Source organism: Rhipicephalus sanguineus, chromosome 5, assembly GCF_013339695.2.
Source record: "Rhipicephalus sanguineus isolate Rsan-2018 chromosome 5, BIME_Rsan_1.4, whole genome shotgun sequence".
Classification (NCBI taxonomy): Eukaryota; Metazoa; Arthropoda; class Arachnida; order Ixodida; family Ixodidae; genus Rhipicephalus; species Rhipicephalus sanguineus.
The window spans coordinates 176,897,893-176,922,346 of record NC_051180.1 but is presented as its reverse complement, the minus strand read 5'-3'; the positions used below and the strand labels follow the sequence as shown (position 1 = coordinate 176,922,346).

At 46.2% G+C, this 24,454-nt stretch overlaps 1 pseudogene; it reads right to left on the bottom strand.

Moving 5' to 3' along the window:
- The window catches only part of LOC119395116 (CDK5 regulatory subunit-associated protein 3-like), a 31,204-nt pseudogene that overhangs the window by 5,774 nt on the left and 976 nt on the right, over positions 1-24,454 (bottom strand).

Sequence of the window (24,454 nt, the reverse complement as noted above, 5' to 3'; positions counted from 1 at the left end):
TGCTGCTGCTACTACGTTAATAAACATTCGTTTCGTTTTATGTTGGGATCCGTCCTTTCACCGACTCCGCATCCCACATCTGGTGACCCGGACCTTCGAACACGCAACCGGCGCTGCACCGCTGCCACCGAGCTCCGCGGCCATGTTCCAGCCTACTGAAGCCTGGCAGCCACAGTTCGACCCGCCTCTGCCACCGTTCCGGACATACAACCTCGAGTCATGGTTTGAGGAGTTCGCGGCGGCGTTGGAGCTTAACGGCATCTGGCTGCAAGCATTCATGTTTGAGGTACTAGAGTACCACCTTCCGCGTGACCTCACACGCAGCCTCACCTACTTCGCGTGGCGCCCTCTCCCTTACGATGATCTGCGGGATGCCGTGCTCGAGTTTTACGGCATCGCACCCGCCGCAGCAACCGTGCCCGCACCCGCCGCCGCATACGAGCCCTCGGCACCCGCCGCAGCATACGAGCCCCCGGCACCGCCCGCGACGGCAGACGAGCCCCCGGCACCGCCCGCGACGGCAGACGAGCCCCCGGCACCGCCCGCGACGGCAGACGAGCCCCCGGCACCGCCCGCGACGGCAGACGAGCCCCCGGCACCGCCCGCGACGGCAGACGAGCCCCCGGCACCGCCCGCGACGGCAGACGAGCCCCCGGCACCGCCCGTGACGGCAGACGAGCCCCCGGCACCGCCCGTGACGGCAGACGAGCCCCCGGCACCGCCCGCGACGGCAGACGAGCCGGCGGCACCCGCGGCAGCAGGCGAACCCGCAGCAGCAGACGAACCCGCACCATGGCCAGTCGGAACTGTTCCCCAGCCGATAACAACCGGCTACACATGTGGCGGGGACGGACCACCACCATCAAGGCACCCTGTCGGCGCCCCTCATCTCGACGGGCGGCAGTATGGTGTCCTCTGTGCCCGTCGCGCCCGCACCAGTCACAGAGAGCGCGCAGATCGTGGTGAGCAAGGTTCCGCAGACTCCGGCAGTGACTCCCCAGCAGCGCATACAGGCTTTGCTGGCGCACGATGGCAGCGTCGTACTGCACCCTCACGGCAGCACCCTGTCATCCATGACTGCGCCGGCACCCTCCCCGGTACTGGTGGCCACGACGGTCCCGCCTTCGTCGACGAGCGCGCCTGGTGCGACCTCTCTCTCGCGGACCCACTCGGCCCTCCCGGAGCGTCTCTCCGCAGCCCCGCCCGTCAGCCGAACGGCTCGCAAAATCCACTAGGTTTCTACACCCGTCCTCTACGCCACTCTCAGCCCCAACCCCCAGGAAAAAATTGAGCACCCGTTCGCCACTCCGTGTTACCGACCAGGACAGGACCGACTCAAGCCCCCGCGTACATCGCGGCGAACGAACGTGGCAGCGCTACCCTTTCAACTGGCGTACGTCCACAGCCACCGACGTCACAGCCCGCTCCTTTCACGACACGCTCTGGACGTCTGGTACGCCTCCTAGATTCCTACAGACCCTGAGGGCTCTGCACTCCGCGGGGGGGTGATGTGGCGACCACTGCGCACAGACCTACGCAGCCTCCGTCTCGTCACTGATTAGCCCGGCGTGACACAGCTACTTGCTTCAACACGCTTCCGATAAAAGACAGCGCCACGCAGTTTCGTCGGAGGCTTACGTCACCACTACTGGCTATATAACCCAAGCTACCAAGCTTGGTTGCATGTTTGTTTCTCTAACCTTTCGAAGCGCAGCATCGGCATGTTCGCCCCGCTGCTACTGACACGTTAATAAACATCATTTTGTTTTATGTTGGGATCCGTCCTTCACGGCTCCGCATCCCACAGGCCTTTGAGATTAAAGATAACAGACCGACGTGGCAAGTCGGTGCTCCGTTTATGTGGATCTAGAAGCGTCATCAACCCCCTCTATTTTCTTTATATACTAGAAGCACGTCTGTGTAAAGAGGAGAGCTAGGGGTTCCACGACACTTCGAAACATCTATCGGAGCTCCCCAATTCCAGAAATTGTGACTATAAAATTCATTAATGAGTTGCTATTGCACATATACACCGATTTGTCTGGAGTTTCTAACAATGTGTTGGCAAAAGAAAAGACATCTGTTATCCCCCATTGCAGTGTTTTTTTTTTTATGTTATCTCGCAACACTTGAGAAACTTGACCTGCTTTTGCACCGACCTGTTTTTGTAGCTGCCTGATCTTGGCCAAGATGAGGTCAAGCTTTGGCTGCAGCTGCCGCTGTTCTTCAAAGTGCCTCCTGGCGTCGAGTGGCCACAGCTTCTCGAGACTGCAAGTTCTTGTCGGCCAAGTACAGCTTCTGCTGGAGCGTGTCCACCAAGCGGTCAACATACCTGCATGTTAGGACTACTGCTACAACATTGTTTACGCATCTTTTCGTTGTTGTTCTCATCAAATGAATGGTTGAACTCTCTTAGCCCTACAAAGACAAAATACATATTGCCACACATAGGAATACCAGGTACAGCTCACAAAAATTGTCCAAGTTGTCAAACACGACCTTAATGAACCTGTTCGTGTGGTCTTCCATAGACCTTTCATGTGAACATAATATTTTGCAGAATTTTTATTATTTTAATGTTTTTTTAACATCAGTGCAAAACTTCAGCAGTCTTTCACAAGCCTGCACAGAGAACAGAACAAAGAAAGTGTTGCAAATATAAAGCCTTGCACAATTGGGCGTGCTTTCATTACAGAAAGTATTTTTTATGCAATCCTCACCCATCCTACTTGCAATAAAAGCTTCGAGAATGGTTAAATACGAACGGAGTAAAAAATGTGCAAGTTCATCTCGTTACTCATGCAACACATACACATCATTTTATAACATGTGTGTTGACATTTCTGCATGGCAATGTTAAAGGCCAACTCCGGCGATTTTTTGGCCATGTCAAAGTAATGGTGCTTTTATATTCCTGAGACGCTCCTGTCACGGGTCCGATAGCATAAACACTCGGCAAATTGGGGAATAATTTTAAATAAGCAAAAAAGCGCAACACCGAAACCGAAACCCAACCGAGCATTCTGTCTTCGCGTGACGTATAATGGTTACAAAACCGGAAATCATGCAAAGCATGCCGGTCCCACCAGCACGTAGTATGAAAGCTGCGAAAGCGGCGAAGAGCAGACGCTCATTTGAAAGGTGACTCCGTCGGAAATCTTGTGTGTGACTGACCGTGTCACGTGCACAAGCTGAGCTGTCGGAAAATGACAGCTGCGATTCCGACGCATTTGGAGGCCAACTGTAATGGCCATTCCTCTTCGATGAAGTGGAACTCATCTGTTTAGCTCTTTGCTTGCCTGGTTGCACATTCCACCGCCAGATGGCACCACCTGTCCAGTGAGCTCAAGTTTGTGGGGCCGTGATCGGGTAAAATGCTATCGCTGAGAAGTTCGCGGACTAACTAAAGCTTCTTAATATTGCTATGGGAAGAGTGCATAAGTTTGGCAATAGCGGCGTTCAACATCGCGTTGGTACGGCCGAAGGAATGTAATATTAGCCAAGTATGAGCCACCTTTCGCACCATTAGGTTACGTTGTTTCGCACGACGCGAAGCTCACCGTATACCGATATAGGCCCGGTCACGGTGCAGCCTGTATATGCTACGGGAAGTGTTTCCGTGGTGTTCACGCATGTGCATTCTTTAGCCGGTATGGTATTACCGTACTTTCCGCGCGGTAAACCGGCATTGCTAGCTAAAACACTAATATAGAGACGCAGGGTAATCGTTAGGAGTGAGTATTTCGTGACTGCCAACGGGGAATCGTGTGCAACCCACAACGCGACACCACTTGCAACTCGTCGCACGCAAGGAACTGAAATTCACACGCCCAGCCAACGAAGCGCTCGCCAAACACTCGCGATTGTTGCCTTGCGGATAGCAGACGCTCTAGGGCTGCTCTAGGGGCCCCTCGGTTCCGTCACTTCCGCTTAACAAAAAAGACGTCACGCACCCAATGTTGCCAATTATTTTGGAAAGCGAGGTGGGGAGAGTCGGGGCAATCAATAAAATTCATTTGCAATGAATCTGCGTATGTCTCCAGCTTGTAATTTGGCATATATAACGGGGACGTGAAAAGGAATGTACCCAGCGAATTTTATTGAGATCCATGGACCTCGAAAAATCGCCGGAGTTGGCCTTTAAGTAACGCAAGACCAGCCCTACCTTTTCTAGAGATTACCTTGATTCATTTTTTCACGTACATGTGCCACACTGGTGACTACAGTGTACTGTTATTACCAATTTTACTCAACCAACGCACTTTTGTTTTTTTGCTGTCATTGTGGTGGTGCCCATGCCAACAAAACTTCAGCTCAGCGTGATCAGTCAACAGCAGAATTGGGGCACAGGAAGGGCAACTAGTGCAGCACAGACCATTCATAACGTAACCAACCGCCTATAGTGCGACACTGGATATAATGCGGCTTTATGTGACCACCAATTCACCTCCCATTGAGTTCAACGTGTTAGCGTATCACTTAGTGTGCAGCCACGCACTACGAAAGACTGGGTACAGTGCCGTTTGTCAGAAGAGGAGGGAGCGCAGCCACCTGCACCTTATACAACAAGAGACAGAGGTGATAAAACTCGTCGCAAGTGGGGAGAAAAGCAGTCAGTGCGCAAAGAAAAGCAGCTCAAGCGGCCGCCTTTTCTTTCCTCTTCTTTTTCTCCTCTGCGCAGTGCTGCCAGGGTGCGTTAATGCATGCATTCCCCACTTCAGGGTGATGACAAGTGCATCGCCTGCAATGCCAGATGCCAATCTCAGGCCCACTGTGTCTCACCACTCTCCAAGGACTCTGCGGAGAGATGCAGGCGGCATCATCACCCCGTCCAACGAGTGACACTGCCCTAGTGTGGGCGCACACATTATTCAGGCCCCCTATGTGCCATGTGTGCCCTCCCATTCAGAGGACGAGAAGGAAGGGGGGTCATTCAAAAAGGTTTGTTCATTCGTTGGGTGTGGCTGGTTGACTGGCTCGCTCCACACACGTGTCAGCCATTTGCTCTCTCATTTGTGGCGTATGCAGGTGAGTGCGAATGTGCACTGTCATCAGCATCACAGACCTAGACACCGGAAAAAGTGCACTGGGATGTCATTGTGGACTGCTCACAGCTGCTATATGTTTCCTTATCTAGCGACTCTGTGTGTTTCACTGCGGCGAGTTACCACGCCACCTGATCCTTCCAACCCACAAAAATTACAAGCTTTACTCCTAAAGACGAAGCAAGGCATAGTGAAAGATGTTAAAAGTAGGTACATAACATTTGAACCACTTTATGAAACACTGATGTAACAGACAGTTGGGTATAAAAGACACCAGTGTGCCTACATCAAAATAGGGGTTGATCAGAAAATGTGAATGTGGTACCCTGCTTATAAGAAACACCTCACACAACGGACAAGAACTGTTCCCTGGTGTGTGTGTCTTATGAAGGGTTTCAACTGCATGAAGACACTTTCTGTCGTGCACAAAAACGGCATCACTAAGGCAACAGTGTAGGCAAGTTGGAAAAATAGGGAAAAGATGCGACATCAGCTTCGCAGATTCCGGATGACTCACATGGAAGAAGGTACGTACATCAAAGTGTATTAAGATGCAGACGCCACTTTCATCAAGTGGTTCTGTGTGGTGCAAACCCAGAATGTGCATCTGAGTGGTCTGCTGCTGCTGCAAGCAAAAGCCAAGTCGTTTGCCAACCTACTGAGGTACGATGGTTCTAGCCCGTTAAATAGGTGGATTCAGGGTTTTAAAGACCGGCACAGAATAAGCTGCTGTGTTATGACTGGCGGGGTGCAGAAGTTGACGATTCTGCTGTTCAGGCCTGGCTCAATGTAAACATTGAGACCATGCTGTCAAAGCACACCAAGCTGGACATTCATAATATACTGATGAGGCTAGCGTGTTTTATAATCTCCTCCCAAACTGCCCTCTCGCACTGCCCCACAAGCACTGCTCTGGTAGAAAGGCTTCGAAGGAGCAATCTACTGTTCTCCTCTGTGCCAACATGGATGGCAGTGACAAGATGCACTTATTTGTGTTTGGTAGGTCGGCACAAATGCGCTGTTTTATGAAAAGACAATGCCTGCCAGTCACATGTAAGGCCAGCAGGAAGTGATAGATTACTCGGGAGCTATTCGCTGCTTGGCTTCAGAAATTTGGTGAATGCGTCAAAGAAGCAACAGGTTGTTGTAGTTCTGGGCAACTGCAATGCGCATCATGTTAATTGAAGCTGAATGCGGTGAGCCTCAAGTTCTTGCCCATGAATACGACATCCAGCCAATGTACCAAGACGTAAAAGCCGCAGTGAAAGCGCTTTATAAAGGACGCTTATGCGAAAGAGTGCTCATCAACCTTCAGCGAGATGAAGCAATGAAGGTTGTGCTATCAACATGGTAACGGCATCTTGGTGGCCGATAAAGGCATCAACCATGCCCAAGTTCTGCGCGAAACCGGCATTCTCATGCACGAAGCGATAATGTCAACGAAGCCGTCCGAGCGGATAATATGTGGTCAGAGCTGGTCAAAAACAACACTGATGGACAGGACAACACGTTTCAAGGCTTTGTCAACGAGGATTGCGATTGCTTTGTCTGCGAAGAAGCAGACAAGCACAAAGCAGCTCTGGCAGCAGTGCGTGATCATGGTTACGATGTATCAGATGATGACATCGGTGATGAGAACACCACACTAGACCTTTCATCCACAGATGCACTGGATTACATCAGTATACTCAAGATGTACTGCGCGCAGAACTTGAGCGAGAAAGCTCTTCAGCGTATCAATGCTTTTAAAGATGAGACAGCGCATAACACTGTGAAGACTCAGCATCAAATAAAGATTATGGCATTTTTTTCATTGATAAAGAAAAATAAAACTATTTTGTTTGGTGTGCATATCCAGTGCTTCATTGCGTGTTACATTGTCAAAGACACATAAAAGGTGTGTCAACAATACTCGCATAAGAATAAGCTTCTAAAAACAATGTTTTTTTTATAGTGCAGTACCGCTTATAATGCGAACTTTCCAAAATCCCATTGCCTGCGTTATAAGCTGTAGTGCCAAAGGTCGCAGGCAAAGTGCTCTTAGTGGCACAAAGAAGAACTAGCATATTTTTGCATATGCTAGAGGCATGCTTGCAGGGCAGACCACGAGTACAGTCTGCTACATAATCCATTCCGTGTTTAACACTCCACACCATTGGCACCTTTGGCACTGTTGGTTCTGTTATTCCAATACACACAGTACACAGTTCAGACAGATCTCAAACTCTAGTTAAACACAACATACAGGTGTGAAGCAGCAAGTGAACAACACACGTCACTTGGGTATCAACACAGGTATCTTAACAGTGAAGCAACGTGATGGACCTACTTGGGCGAGCTGTGCAGCTGGTACAGGTGCTGCATGCGCACCGTCGTTAGGGAGGACAGGCACGACCGCACGGTGCCCAGGTGAGCCAGCACCGACTCGCGCGTCTGAAGCTGCACCTCGGCCGGCGCCTGCTGCAGCACACTGGCAGAGAGCGCATCTCCATCGAGCTGCATCTCACTCAGCCACTGGGCCAGGAAGCACTCCAGCTGGAACAGGCCCGAGCCACACGTCATTGACTCTATGGCACTACGCTACATCGAGCTGACCAGGCTTGGACACCTTACTAGCTGCACTACGAGTAACTACGAGTAAATTCACATCAGCAACTGTGAAACATTGCTACGAAGTAGTGAGTTGTTGGGCTAGTTGATTCTATGTCTTGTGAAGGGGAGCACTTTTGAATAAAGTAGGATAAGACAGCAAAGATACTCACTCGCAACTGATTTTATGATAAAAACACTTCTCACCACAAAAGTGCATGCACAAGTGCTGGCACGGCAATTTTATTTTCACTCAGAAGTAGTGAATATAAATATAAGAGGCATATAAATAGTGCCATGTTACAGAGAAGTGCAACAACAAAGCTAAATGCAAGAAAGCTTAGAGGGGGCCACTTATTCATTTGGCAGCTGGAAAGAAACTTCAATTCCTGGACTATGAAATGTACCTATAGCACACTGATACTTATATCTATAGTCTGATACAACGTTACAAGTCTGCGGCAATTCTTCCTCAAAGGTGGATGCACAAAGCCTGCCCCAATGGGCACACACTCAAGAGTGATGCTTGAGGCAAACAGCCAGTGACCCTCCATCTGCAGAACATTGTCGAGTGCATGAGCTCGACCATTTCTTTAATTGCAATGTCATTTCTTCTTTCTTGCGCAATGTTTTTCAAGAAACATTGCACAGCAGACTGTGACCGAATAGGGATGGTTCTTCACACGTGCAAGAACGACCTGCAAGTTGCAATGCTAAGGTACCTTATTTACTCATGTCATGATCACACTTCTTTTTTCGAAGGATTGACCAAGACTCTAGGGTGCGATCGTTACGCGAGGTAGAATTTTTCAGAAGGATCAAAAACATGCGACATTATAAGGGACGTAACTGGTGTCGCCGTGACAGTATGTTCGAGGTGTGATCATTACATAGGCAGAAAAAAGAAATCAAATTTTGGGGACAGCATTCAGGGGTGCGATCATATGGTGAGTAAATAGGGTGATAGAACTTGCTGTGACTAAATGCCTAGTTACCACTGATACGGTGCGCACTATATACCAACAGTAGTCTTTCAGTAAACAGAAATCTCTTAAACGGAACTGCTGCATAAATGGAACAACTGCTCCTAATATGACTGGTTTCGTACTTGGATTCTGCACCCCTGCTCCTCTCTCAGTAAACGGAGCAGATTTCCTCTTAAACTTTACTCTTTAAGAGTTTAAGAGTTTAAGAACTCTTTAAGAGTTCCTCTTAAACGGAACAGATTTTCCTGGTCCCTTCAGGTTCCGTTTAACGAGAGTCTACTGTACTAATACATTGTACAGCAGGCTATGCTAAAGTAGAATTATGCACCATGCCTTCAACATTTTTCCTGTTTGTTACTGATGGCTTTGTCGCCAATGGCTACGATAGTCAGCCCCAGTGGTGGCTTATTTTCTGCCTGTTTAATAAAATCATTTAATAAGCAATGGCACTTGCAAGTGGCATTTTTTACAATGACTTGTGCTATTATTGCCGTATAAAAAAAAGCTTCAGCATATTCCAATGCCCTGCTCCTCCCGATGATTGAGTAAGCAGCCCTTGTGGCTCTGATAGCAGAGCCTGAAAAATCGAGCAACAAGTGATTGATCCAAAGCAATACATTTTTAAACAAAATGATTTTTTAACCGTGATTTTTTGAACAGATAGGTACGAACATCTTTTCCAACAGTATCACCGGCATTTATATTTTGCACTGACATGGTATCTGACCATTACTTTGTTCAATACCGTGTTCAGGATGAAACTCAATAACCTAAATTCAACATGCACTCGAAGAGCAGAGCATATGCCTCCGCCTTCTGCAAAACACTTTAAGGCAAATGGGAGTATTCGGGGTGTCTTTCTGTCAAATAACAATAATGGTCATTTGACTAGCTTGCGTTTTCTTTCTCGTTAACTGCCAGCTCACTGCTTTCTTATCAAGAGTGCTGTGTCCCACTGATAGCTGTACGCCACTCATGACAGGGACGTAGCAGACTCACGGCGATAGTTTTTGAACTTGTAGGATTGTATATATGTATATATATATATCTACAGTATTATTCTTGTTTCTCATTTTTTTATCCTAACGACTATGTGGAAAGGGGTAGCCGTCACCAAGCAATGGTGACGACAACTCCTTCATTTATTTTCTATTTCAATAAAAAAAAATGCACGCAAGATAGATGATGACTATTGTTGTGTGGCACAAAGATGCCTTTTTTCGTGCCAGAGTGATGTACACATCAGAATGTGTTGAGCAAGTGTGACAATAGAACTCGCAGAGTCATGCCCAGATGTGGTACAACCGGAAAGTGCGTAGTATCTGGTACTACTAGTATAACCTTGTTACAACGGATCTGCTTACAATAGACATTTTGATACTACAGATGAATTTGCGGCGCTATACGAACCTCCCTATATGTTCCATTGATTGAGCTTCGTTTACAACGGATTCTGGTACAACGGACATTCGGATATAATTTACCAAAATGTCAGGCCAGCAAGGTGGTCAGGACCCCTTTACAGCAGACTTTTCTACCACGGACAATCCAAATTCAATAACTTCCATCTTCAAACATCGCTTAGCATACTTTTGGGACGGGAACAGCGCGCCGAATATCGACGTGCCGATTTAAGAACGAAGGCCGCCGATCTCCAGTTTGTCAATGATCAGTTATGCCTAGGCGCGGCAACAAAAAATCGGCTCGCAGCGTGCTTGGTCTTGCGTTTTGGGGTGCTGACGCGCGAAATTGCTAGCCGCTGCCACCGCTGCTCCGAGAGGTCGCTGCACAGTGAGCTCGGCAGGGGGGTACGCTGCCGAAGCGTAAATGCCCATCCGCGGTTCCGAGGAGCCAGCGGGCGATGTGATTCGTCTCGTACATGGGCGCCGTGAGCGTAGTTAGGCTTATAGCCACGACTTCGAGCAGAAAGCTCGGTTGCGATGTGCGTGGCCGCGGTGCCTCATGTTTCAAAGTACATCATGCCCGATCGCGAGTACAGAGTTGTCGCCGGATGGTCTTCATCATGAGGTATGAAGTGCTGATGAGCAGAACCCCTAACCACTGGTGCGACGAGTCCGAGACGCGCGACTGCGATGTTCGTGACGAGTGCGGCGCGATATCGTAATCTGACAATCGAGCTTCCAGCTGAAGCCGCCAAAGTAAAGCGTAATTATATTCTAAACGATCGTCCACCTGTGAACACAGAACGAGTGCAAATGCGTCACTAAGTAGCGCAATTTTCGACAGCCGTGACCTCGCGACGCACAAACAGCAGACGACGCTCTCCCGGAGCGAGCATTGGTCCAATGGCGAGACGTGCTGGAGCAACATGGCAGAAGCAGCCAATCGGAAGCCTTGAAATGAATATCAAATGTTTGCTTTTTGTACACTTTTTCTGAATGGAGAAGTGCTCCATTCAGAAATTCTCTGATACAGAGAAATGCTCTTTCTGACGAGCCCAGAATGGCGGCGCCCGGTTGCCCCGTTGTGGAGCTATAATTTTTTGAAGAACACTGTTCTGTTTTTTGGGGTTTTTTTTTTTTTCGATTTCCAAATTAATTCTTGCCACCTTGGCAGGCGCAACAAATTTTTACAGCCATCTTCCATGTGGCTTCCGTTCTTTGACCGCATATGTGACTCGTAATTATAAGAGACCCATTCAGTGTTTACATAAAAGTCTGTGGTAACAGTACTTGGACTGTACATACTCCCTTTACAACAGACCAACATCCTCTTCACTGTGAAGGTCTTTTGTAATGAGGTCATACTGTAGTACTACGTAGTACCTAGCCTAGTACAAACATGGATGTTTGTTAAAACTTGATGCAATGACAGCGCTGCCAATCACGGAAGACCAAACCAAAGTGACCAGAATCGTATTGTACGTGCCTCCTCAAGCTCATTGAAGAACTGCGTCCTGGTCTCTGGATTGTGAAGCAGCGACAGGGCATCTGCACCTCTGGCCACCTTGGCACCCGTGTGATGACTCGACTGCTCCTCTGAAAAATAAAAGGCTCCTGCTACAGAAACAAGAGCGTATCTCAACACTGACAACCCAATGATCAAGAGTGATCGAGCAGAGGATGTCAGTGGAGTTCAAGGAAGTTTCAAATAATTCTGGAGTGAAAGCTTTCTCAGCAGCAAAAACCTCAAAACATAGCCTTGTTGTGTGATGCCCAATAAGTCGGCTCGTGCGAATATTCGAGCACTTCACTACTCGAACGAACATTACAGTATTTGAATTCGCTTCCATTCAAATTTAAATCATTAGAAATTTCAAAGTATTCGAAATGAAAGAATAGGTGTATATTAGTGGAGGGGTGCTATGCTGTGAATACACCTTTCCAGGGAACATCCACACTGCCGCGAAGCCCCACTTCAAGGTTAAATGAACACATTACCCTCACATCGAATCATCATTTTTTTAAGTTTAAAAGCTTGTTATATACTGGCTTATGTGCTCTAAGTATAGTAAATTTTAAAACGTAACATATTTTACAGGTTATCACTGGCATTCTACCAAAAGTCAAATCCTGCTGCTATTCAAAGTTGGTTCCACTTCCTTTGAAGCACAAAGAATGACATTTGCACATGACTTGTTTTAATAAAGAAAAAGTATTGTGCAGGTTTTTTAGGTCATGACAAATATGCTCATTTTTCTTTGTAATATGTGATATATACTATTCGAATTCGATTCGAAATTATTCGACCAAATCACTATTCGCTTAGAACCTAAAATTTACTATTCGCACAAGCCTGCGAATGAGAGATAAAGTGCTCTTGTTCTGCTAACGTAAATGCTATGCTGAATATAAAATAAGAGATCACTGTGACCTACGAAAGTAGTGTATCCAAATGAGAGCTCGCAATGTGATCACTAATAAAATTTGACAAGATATTGAAGTTTCTTAAAGGGCCCCAAACCACCTCCGATATTTTTTCAAACATTTCAAGTAGACATGCGCATCGTGCACAGAACACCGTCACGATCAACTATGCCACACGTAGCAGTGCTACAAGTCGCGAGCGTGCCACAAATTCCAAGAAACAATCCCTCTCCTCTTCGGGCCTTTCCAGCCTCCCCATTGACATGTGTGACGTCAAACTGTTGAATCTGCGATGCGGTCTGCAAGCGATGCTACGATTGGTTGAACAAGAACCTATGACTTCCGGTTAGTCTGCAAGCAGCTGCCCGTGCTCCTTGCTGTTCTTCGTCGTGTTGCCCGCATGTGCGTGCTTGCAAATCGGCAACTGCAGCCCGTAATGCAACTGCCAAACTGCTAGCGTAACAACACAGTCATGCCTAGCGGTCTGATAAGCTATGCGGACTCAATCTGACAGTGTTTTGCGATGGCTTTCACAAATCAGTGTGCGGTGCTTGGCTGCAAGAGCGCCAACTGGAAAAACAAAAGGACGCGACACGTGTCACCGTATAGGTCCATCATGTTGGCGATCCTTTCAAGGCGTGCGCGCAACACAGGGTCCATACCGGCACCATTCGTAGCAGCACGGGCCGGCACGGCAACAACAGTGGTTAGCCGAGAAGCACGGAGTTCACGCAGTCGCGGCAACCGGAAGTGCCTGCTGCTTCGAAGAGCGCGTCAACAATGACGGTACTATGTCACGTTATAGATTCAGAGGGGCACTCGGCGAGGAGGGCAAAGCAGCTTTGGGAGAGGAGACCAGCCGACGAGTGGAGGGTAGCGAAGGATAGAGTGAAACGAGTGATCACAGCGTTTCGCTCATCAAACGCATGTAACTCCGCCATCACGGCACCATTTCGGCACCATTCTCACGGCTATATGTTTGTTGTAGACTCGTGCACAACTGTCACACAACAAATAAATTTCGACCTCTGGGTGGTTTAGGGGCCCTTTAAAGCAACCAGTAACATAAAGCGACACATTCAGCAATATATGTCAAGAATTATCACCCGTCTTAAACACATAGGGTGTGTGAGGGACAGACAGACAGACAGACAGACAGACAACAAACTTCATTTTAACCTGAGGAGTTACTGACAGAACCCCCTAACGGGCGGCCGTGGTAACCGCTGGCTGCGCCCACGACAGAACGCCATGGCGGGAATTGCTACTTTTTTCTTTGCTGTAAGCCAACCGTCTATCATGCCCATGGCAAGATGGCAGAGATTCGGCTTCACTTTCGGGACGTAATTTCCACTCCAGAATTTTTTTAAAACCTACTTGGTGGAGTTTCAGCGCGAAGACCAATCGTTCACGGTGAGATAACAGCTTACTCTTCTTTCTTTCGAGTTCTCTTTCTTTAAAACTGTTAAAAAACTTTTACTTTTTGTTGATGGAAAAGGTAAGCTCGTTGAACTGACAGTACATGCCTAAATTCTGAACATTTCTGTACATCCTGTGCAATCTTCCTCCATAACCTTGTCATGTTCAACCATCTTCTGTGCCTTGTTATTCTAGTTTATGCTTTATTGTATACGCAGGAATGATTATACCAAGAAAAAAAAAGGTTCCGTAAACTTCCATGGGACCTCTTGGTATCAGCTACATTATAATAAGTAGCCAAAGCATTGATGGCCACGAGGAAAATACACGAAATAGTTATGTAATTCTCACAATGTTAAAGCAATCTACAATAGTGCAACGAATTATATATTTCTAAACATATACACTGAACAAAAGATGCAGTCTACAAAGTAATAATGTAAGCACTTAGTGAACGCTGGTACAATGATAATGAAGGAGAATACTGCAAAAACTGCTAAGTTGTTCCACATTTTCACAGTGGCAGAACCAACAGTTAGTTCTACATAGTTAGAATGTGGTTTTATAAATCAAAGATTATTTTGCAAAAATTAACCTGGAAGTGTTAGACTATTTCAATTGATGAAAAAAAGTAATTGTGGGTTTTTAACTCTACAACAAAATAACTATCCTGTGGTTGCACCAGATGAGCCTATTTATTGTGAGGAGATTCAACTCGGTGTTTCAATAGCTCCTGACGAGCTTGTAGTGCCCCGGTTGCACATATCATTCCCTACAAATTCCTCGCTTTTGATGCAAGTGATAGAAGTGCAACAAAACAGACTCGGTTCCTGTACAAGGCATCAAGGTTCTCTCAAAGCTAAATAATCATGATATCTTCGATATGTTAAAACCAAGGCCTCCAAAATTCTGACCCATTGCAAACTTTTGAAGTACTAAAGGTCTGTAGGCAGAAGACCTTGCTCGAATGCAGCTTTATGTTTCCGTGAGGACCCCCACCACAGGACGTGTTTCAGAACTGTGGCCAGCTTTCATCACCGTAGCGTATACCATTATTATTTGACTTCCAATATGAAGCAGATATAACTTGCATGAGAAACAAAAATTATGAAATATTGACTTTTTCTTAAATACGCATACAAGTTGTCTATTCAAAAGAAATGTACCACATTTTCTCGCGAAAAACCAGCCCCTGCATATAACCCAAACCCCCAACTACAAACCACACAAAAATTAATATTAAGAACGATTCCCGCGTACTGCTGTGAAGCCACCTTTCTTGCATTACCATAAACCAGTGCCGTGAAGCCAACTTACACACCAAAATATGCATATTTGTCGCACCCAAACTACAGCTCCGAACTTACTGAATAATTTGTGAGGGCTTTACATGAGAAAATACGGTATGCAAAAAACATTTCCTTTATACTAATAGTCAATCACTACATTTAAATGCGATAACGGGGCTCTAGCACATGTTGAATTCCAATAGCATTATACTATATTGACTGCACTGTAGCCTGCCAGCCTTCGCCACACAGCGACGTTGCAGGACTTCAATGTTTTGCTGCAAAACAGAGTGCCTGTGCATTGCTTCCCAAGATGCTGCACTGCCACAATGCACATAGCTTAAAGCCTCTCCCATATGTTTACTCTCATTGCATTTATCTTATATGCCATGGACTTAGATGGTGCGAGGAAGCCAAGAGACTGTTGATATGATTCATACACTTTGTAAGCCAGAACAGGTAACTTCCATAAATCCACAATGTTTGACCCCTTCAAGTGCCCTTGGATTTTCATGCTGTCGTGTTAGTTGGGATCTCCATGACAGTAAGCGGCACTGCTTATGGCATACGTATGGCCTGGTTTCACTGAAGGGGGTGCCTGGGCCGAAGAATTTATTGTACCATACCACAATTACAGAGTTACTAGCTAAGCAAAAAAAAAAGGAAAGCGAGAACAAAAGCATTGTGGATCAGCATCTCTCTAGCTATACACTTCGATGAGAATCAATGGCAGGGCATAAACTCAGCTGTGAAGAGAAAGCCGGACACACCAAGGATCTTCTCAGCAGTGCCGTCTCCCGCAGTGCCGTCGGCTTCGACACTAATGTCCCAAGAGATGGCATCTCCACCAGCTACTTCGATGGCCTCTTCGCCCTCACCAAAGCCCACCTACGTGATTGACAAGTATGCAGTATTGGCTTAGTTGTAATGTGATCATGGTATAATGGCACAGCACACAAAAATATACGACAGAGGGACCGAAATGTAGCATTTTGGGTGTTCATCTTTAAAAGGCGCGAAAAAAAACCACAACGGACAGGTAGGAAGGAGACAGGACGACGCGCTTCTAGCCTCGCTAGAAGCGAGTCGTCCCGTCTCCTTCCTACCTGTCCGTTGTGGTTTTTTTTCGAGCCTTTTAAAATGAACTTCAACCAACTCGCCCAACTGTCCCTGCTAATTCATTTTGGGTGTGTTGGTATGACATCGAAGTAGCTATTACTGAATCAATGACGAGGACAAACGTGTGTCATTTCATACACTAGAATTTACATCAGAGAAAGCGAACGGCACTTGTCAGCTCGTGACAGCTGCCAAGGAGCTTTCAGTAATGTTGACAGTTGGGCGAGTTGGTGATAGTGCATGTTAACGTGTGAAGCAGCGCAAGAAGACAAGGCACAAAAGTAACGAAACGACAGGACATTTCGTTCCTTTTGTGCATTGTCTCTGTGCACTGCTTCACACATTAACATAAAGGAGCTCTCCCTACGGTAAGAACAGCGCGAACATAACAGCACAGGACAAGGAAGGAACACACAACTTCCTCGTCCTGTCCACACTGTTTCAATTGTCATGAATCACCAACTCGACCAGCAAGCTCCACTACTGGAGCGCTCCTGGCCATGACCACACCAGAGTGTAACTGGCATCACTTGATAAGTCAAGATAAAAAAACACAGCACAGGAAGGTCAAGGTTCAAGACGTACGTGGACGAAATCTCCATTGGGGGACGTGGCAGCGGAGTCACTGGCGCCCGTTCCAAGATCAAGGTCACCAAAATCGATCTGTTGGGATGCAAGGTACTGTAAGCGCACGTGACACAAGCACAGAAATAGAAAAGTAAAATATCAAAAAATAAACAACAGAATGAGACCAGTTCAAAGTGCGTGCCAGGCTTAAGATGTGCAATATAGGAGGCTAGTCACATCACCAAAGCCTCCTGCGGCAGCCAAATGGTACGCGATACCATGGCACCAGATACCGTATATTCTTGCATGTAATCCGCACAAAAATAAGATGCAGAAAACTTGGAGCTGAAGTAGGAGTGTGAGCTATATGGGAATACTATTTGTATGCAAAGTGGCTTCATGGCAATGCTTTACAGCACTAAAACGGATTAAAAATAACATTTTTGCAATCTTCGAGCACAGTTTGTGGGGTCATTTTTATTAAGGTGTAAAATTAATCTGCATGTCAGAAATGTGCGTGGGGATGTTATAATTTTTCCACAAAAAATAGCTGGGGGTGCAGGTAATGCACAAGAAAATATGGTACCACTTACTTGTATGCACACGTTACGGCCGCTCCATTAAAAGCTGAAGTTACTCCGCACTCAACTGTACAAGATATGAGAGTGAGTCCTCATTTGTTTTTTATAGAGCAAATAATTATAAAAGCCAACCTAAGAGCTTTCAGCAGCAGTGCCATGGTATTACTTTTGACCACCAGACACCAATGGCATGATGCTATTGATGACATCATGAGCTTTCTTTCTTTGTCACGTCAGAAGCTGCACTGATGCCCTTTAGATGTGTCATACATTATCAGCTGTAACTTACAATCAACAGGTACTCAAGCAAGAAAAAAGTCAGAGGTGAAATTTTTTCCCAGTAGTACTATCTTATTTTTCACAGTTCACATGTTGGTACTCGACTACAGATAAAGACTACACAGTTATGAAATGCCTGCTGTGTCCATGTCCTTCGTGTCTTTTGTCTTTCGATATCTATGAAAAGTGCAAACACATTCTATGAACTGGCCAGTGAAAAATGAATTCAGCAAGGCAGTGTGCTACAGTTTTCCCAGCAATACTATTTTAGCCTTTCAGCCATCATGCAATGCAGTTCACTGTTCTTATATATGTGTATATATATGTGTGTGTGTGTGTGTGTGTGTGCACAAAGAAAGTAAAATAGACACGCATGCGAAGTCTATTTTACTTTTCTGTGAGTATTTCACTGGACCTACAAACCCTTTGTTTAAGGACATAACTTAGCCGCAAATGAGAACACACGCAACAAAGGGAGGAACATGATGGCAAAACGAGCGGCTAACTCCTTCATCATGTTCCTCCCTTTGTTGTGTGTGTTCTAATTCCCGGCTGAATTATGTCCTTAAAGGGGTACTGACACCTTTTCTCGAAGGCGAGTTTACTCTGCCATACAAATCTCCTGTATGCAGGGACAGTTCTGAGCAAGTGTGAAGCTCGGTAAATGCTGATAAGATACTTTAATTTAATATTAAAGTCAATTTTTTCATGGCGCGCCTATTGACATCGACACTAGCTTGACGTCAGGCTACAGTACAAATTCTGGCGGCTTCACGCAGCAGTCTGGCTAGTTGTGATGACGTTACTGCCAAAACTTCCAAGATGGCCGCTTGTGCGTCACCAACGGAGCCACGGTGTGGAGCGGCCGCGGAAACGTCACTATATATTGTGCGAGCACGTGACGAGAAGCTCATACCGTGTTGTGACGTCAGGGTACAGTAGGAACCGAAACTAGCTTTTAAAAACATACTGTAGTTCCTTTTTCAGGGCGCACTCGCACTACGTTTTCTAGGCTCTTGAGGGCTTGGCCTTTCATTTGACGGAAAAAAATGACAACTGAAAATATTCATGTCCGTACCCCTTTTAGTAAATGCCAACTAGGCCAACGAACAGCCTTGTTAAAACCCTTTGAGTGTGTGTGTGTGCATGTGTGTGTGTGTGTGTGCATATCAGAAAATGAGCATACACACGGTCTAAAAAACAAAACAACTCATTTAATAATGTTGTGGCCAGTGGACAGGCCAGTCTGATAAGTCTTTATCACTCTGATAAAGCCGGACCACCAGCTGCAACGTTAGTAAACATATTGTTTTGTTTTTTAGAAAGGTGTATGTTTATTTTCTTATATTTCTGTGGTCAGCGTACATTTTCTTTTTACTTACGCACATAGGTCGGCAAAAAAATGTGGAGCTCACTCAGACTCACTCATGAAATATATTTTGCCCTTAGGGCTCACTCAGACTCACCAAAATTTTCCTCAACTGGACTCACTCGGACTCAGACTCACTGAAATTTTTCTCAGCCGGACTCACTCAGACTCAAACTGACTAAAATATTACTCACTCGGACTAACTCAAAGTCAGACTCTTGGCTATATCGAGTCCGTTAGCGTATAATTGGCTTTTTGACCAAGGTGTCAATGATCTTTAACACCAATATCTCGCGTATTTGGTGACCTACTTGGTGCCTTTTAATCTCAAACCTTCAAATATGAGTTATCAGTGGTTGCAATTCAGTAAGGACATTTTTATTGAAAGTGGTGACTCACAAGAGATATTTTATCAACAACTTCCTGTGAAAGAGTTCACGGGGGGGCGGTCAACCTGCTTATCGCCCCCCCTCACCTCTTCTATGTAACTCACGCCTCTGATTAATAAATATTGAGCTGGCGTATGAACGCTAGTGCTTTGAAGTATGTGTGAGTTGGCGGGAGTATAAACGTAAGCCAACATAAGGCTGATAGTAATGCTGAAGTTGTGTAGATAGAACCATAGGTCGGCAAAGAAGTGTGGAACTCACTCAGACTCGCTCAAGAAATATATTTTGCGCTTAGGGATCACTCGAACTCACACTCACCAATATTTTCCTCAACCGAACTCACTCGGACTCAAGCTCACCAAAATATTACTCAGCCGGACTCACTCAGACTCACTGCTCAATCTGAGTCTGAGTGAGTCGACTCATGAGTGAGTTTGCAGACCTACGCTTACACGCACATACACACACAGGCACACTCCTTCAGCTGGAGGAAGACAATATTACATATTTAAATACACAATCTAATACTGAAAACATTTGCGCTAATGAAGCTTCCAACTGTAGTCGGATGCAACTTTAGAAGGCAGCGGCATTTCCTCCTCAAAGGCGGATGAATACAAGCCTGCACCAATGGGCACGCACTCGGGACTGACGTCATGAGCATGGCGCGTGGCGGCTCCGCCTTCGGAGAACATCGGCGCGTGCATAAGCGTGACTATTTCTTTAGTCGCGGAGGCGATCGGCTGCCACGCTTCGGTCGTCTGGGCGGGGCCTCTCCTGACTTCTTAAGTTGTATCCGACTGTAGTTGTATCACAGCAGATGTCACAGTTTACAAATTATAGTGGGTGAGTTTGCAAGGATATCCACTCCATACCAATTATCAGGAAGACACCAGGTTCAACGTACTTATCTGTTAAGTGTGTCACAAAGTAAATTAACATTTCAGTCATGCCTGTGAATAAATGCATATAGCATTTCATTAACAGCAATTCCTTTAAAAATGGAAGTGAAAGCGCAAATTCAACTGCTTATATCTTGAAACTGCTGCCATCTTATGAATTCATTTTTGCTATATATTAGCGTTCATGCAAGTTCATTTCTGAAGTGCATACGCCTTGCATACCAAGGTGCTATCATTTGTAAATTGCGATATGTACCATGTAGTAACTTTTAAGAACATAAGTAGTGGAACATTGTTGAATAATTAGTTATGCATTTCCATTCATTGCATTAGTAATGTCTGCTTCTGTCACATAGGTCAGCAAACCCCCTTGTAAAATATGTGGCACAAATAACAGCCGACGCGAACTTAAAAGCTCAAACAGACGTTTATTAGCGTCCGCATGAGCCCAGAACGTAAAGATGGCTAGTTCGTTCCTGATTAGAACGAGCTCACGAGCACAGCCGCATGCAATTTGTCTTCTTCTTCTTGTGGGATGAGCGTGGGAATTTCAACATTCCCGGCCGCGCAGTAGTCACGCCTGAAGTTCTAGGGGGTACAGTCTTTGTATGGATCTTGTAGTCACAAGGCCGTCTTGTCATTTTGTCTTGCACGAGCGAACGTAGCCATCATCTCCTTCGTAGACTTCAATCACCCTTGCGAGTTGCCACACTTGACGTGGAGGGTTTTCAGCATGTACAAGTACAACATCGCCTTCCTTAACTATCTTCTTATCCCCGTTGTCGCAGAAGTGCGCTGATCTCAATTGGAGCAAGTACTCTTTGGTCCATCGCTTCCAAAAGTTTTCTGTCTGGCGCCTTCTGTACAGATGTCTCCGGGTGGCCTCCTTATGCGTCGAGATGTCCGTTTCCACGATGCTGCCTTGTGGTATTGCCGTGAATCTTCTGCCAATTAACAGATCAGCCGCAGTCAAAGTGCATGGTTCGCCGTCTTCTGACTCAATAAATGTGAGAGGTCTTGAATTGACGACGGCTTCAACTTCTGCAATCACCGTCATAAGTTCTTCGGAATCGAGGGAGGCTCGTCGGAGAACCTTGCGAAGCGGTGTCTTCACAGTTCTTACCAGCCGCTCCCACCATCCACCCCACCATGGAGCGTTGGGCACAATAAACTTCCATTTGATGCCTTTATTGCTCAGGTGTCCGGCAACATCATCTTGTAATGGCATGCTGCAAAGCTTTCGCAAATCCCCTGACGTTTTCTTAAAGGCCCTCGCATTATCTGAATAAATGACTTGGGGAAGTCCTCTTCTGGCACATAATCGATGTAAGGCCATCAAGAATGCCTCAGATGTCATGCTGGACACAAGTTCTATGTGGATCGCTCTTGAAGCTGCACACGTGAATAGAGAAATGTAGTTTTTCACCTCTCCTAACGGCGTCGTCACGAAGAGAGGTCCCACGAAATCCACTCCAACCACTTCAAATGCGTGCGCTGGTGTCACCCTATGTTTTGCGAGAGGAGGTATTGGAGCGTGTCCTGGTGGAACGGTATAACGTTTGCACAAGTAACATTCCCTGGTCACTTTCTTCACCAGGCTTCCTGCTATGCACACCCAGAAGCGCTCTCGCAACTGAGTCAGGGTATCACGCACACCTCCGTGCAGCACTTCACAGTGGGCTCAGACTACAAGTAGCCTTGAAAAGTGATGATCACTTGTCAATATAATTGGGTGCTTGACACCTTCAGGAGATTCCATACGCATTAAGCGCCCTACAACCCGAAGTATCCGATCTTCATCCTGGAATGGGTTGAGGCCTGCGATGAGTGATGCTATGTCGACAGAACGCTCTTGTGCGATAGCTTTGATTTCTGCCCTGAAAAATGCGTCCTGTACGTGTCGAATCCAGTACTGCTCCGCACTCGACAGCTCCTCTGCCGTGAGGGGACCAATTTGTTTTTCGCTGCCATGATGCCTGCAGCGATTGACGAACCTCTGCACCCATGCTGTAACTCTCAACAGCTTGTCAAGTCTGCTGTAACGCTCCACTTCAAGTAGCGGAAGCGAGACGTGAGTGGTAAGGGACACTTGAACGGCGACCCTTTCACAATAGGCAAGTTTGTCGTTGTCCGCTGTTTGTACTGGTTGTGATGCCCACAGGTGCTCAGGTTCCTGAAGCCAGCGAGGTCCGTGCCACCACAATATGCTCGTAGCTACCTGGTCTAAAGATACGCCTCGTGTCAACAGGTCTGCCGGATTGTCACTACCAGGGCAATACTTCCAAGCGGAAGGCTCGTTTTGCCCTTGTATCTCAGTGACTCTGTTGCGAACGAACTGTTTCCACTTCTGTGCATCGCCCTTAAGCCATGATAAAGTTATTGTCGAATCTGTCCACATCGTGTAGCACAGCAGCTGGAAGCCCGTAAGATCTAAAGGTCCCTGGTTCGATCGTGGTTTTGGCACCAAATGTAAAATATGTGGCACAAATAACAGCCGACGTGGACTTAGAAGCTCAAACAGACGTTTATTAGCGTCCGCATGAGCCCAGAATGTAAAAATGGCTAGTTCATTCCTGATTAGAACGAGCTCCTGAGCCCAGCCGCATGCTCTTTGTCCTCTTCTTCTTGTGGGATGAGTGCGGGAAATTCAACGCCCTCACGAGTCGAATCACTCAGACTCGCTTCAACTCGTACCAATCCGTGAGTCTGAGTTCAAGTGGGTCCAGCTGAGAAATAATCTGGCAAGTCCAAGTCTGCGTGAGCTCATCTGAGTGTAATTTTGGTAAATCTGAGTGCTTGTCAGTCCTGCTGAATATAATTCTTGTGAGTTTGAGTCCAAGTGGGCCAGCTTCAGCAGGACTCCAGCGAGTCTGAGTGAAACTGGGTAAATAGAATTCCAGTGAGCAGAGTGAGCGCTTCATGGAAATATATTTTGCGAGTAAAAGTGAGTGAGTTTGTTTGTTTTTCCAACCAACAGCAAAAGTGTAGCTGCGAATTATCAGTAGTAAACAGTTCATGAGCCCTTTCTTTGCATAAAGGCGTCTCTGGCTATGTGAACATTACCATATGTTGCTTACCGCCTCCGTCCGGTACACATAAATTGGCAAGCTCTCTCTTGAATTGACTCACACTGACTTAGACTGACAAAAATTTGACACAGCCAGACTGGCTGTGCGAGATTTTGGTAATTCTGCGTCCGTGTTACTCTGGCCAAGCTGAATATTGGCAATTTTCAGTCCAACTGAGCCCGGTTTAGCAGTTTCCGCGAAACCAAATGAGACCGGCTAAGTAAACCTTTGGCAAGTATGACATGAGTGAGCCCAAAGCAAAAGAATACATTTTTTTCAGTAAGCCCAAATGAGTTTCAGTTATTTTGCCGACCAATGGCAACCAAGAAATTTTTTTTACAACAAAAAAAAAAAAAAACGAACAAGCACCTGGTATAATGACAATCATGTACTGAACAAACACGTTAAATCTCCCCAACAAATAGCAGCCACTGCAAAGTTACCTGGTCATCACTGTTGCCGTTATCAATGTCCACTGGCAGCACGGGCAGTGTTTCCTCAACCACCTCCGGTGGTTCACCGTGCCGCCACTGGTACGTTGTGACATTGCCGTGAGTGATAAGGAATTGCATCAGCGGCACCGCCTTGCTGCTGCCATCTGCTTTGCTGCGTAGAACAAACAAAACCAGTGCTTCACATCAAAAACATTCAAAACATCTTGTTCACTTTTCACAAAAAGACTAAAAATGTTATTTGATTACTAACTTCAATATTACACTAATTAAGTATACTTAGGTTTGTTGAGCTATCTGCAAATGAAACTCATATCAAATGAACTACTTTACAGGCTGTACTCACATTTTGCATGCGTAAATCTGAATTCGCAGGTATCAAAACAATGTAGCACATATGATACATTCTTTTGATACCTGTTAAATCAGATTTATGATAAATTCAGCATTACAGGGTCAACTTCATTGGGTTGCATATTGTGTCAGTGGATAACTTTGCTGAAGACCATTACCACACATGACAAATTGTGTGATGGGTTGTGTTCCGGCAGCCCAACCAAAACTATAATTTTT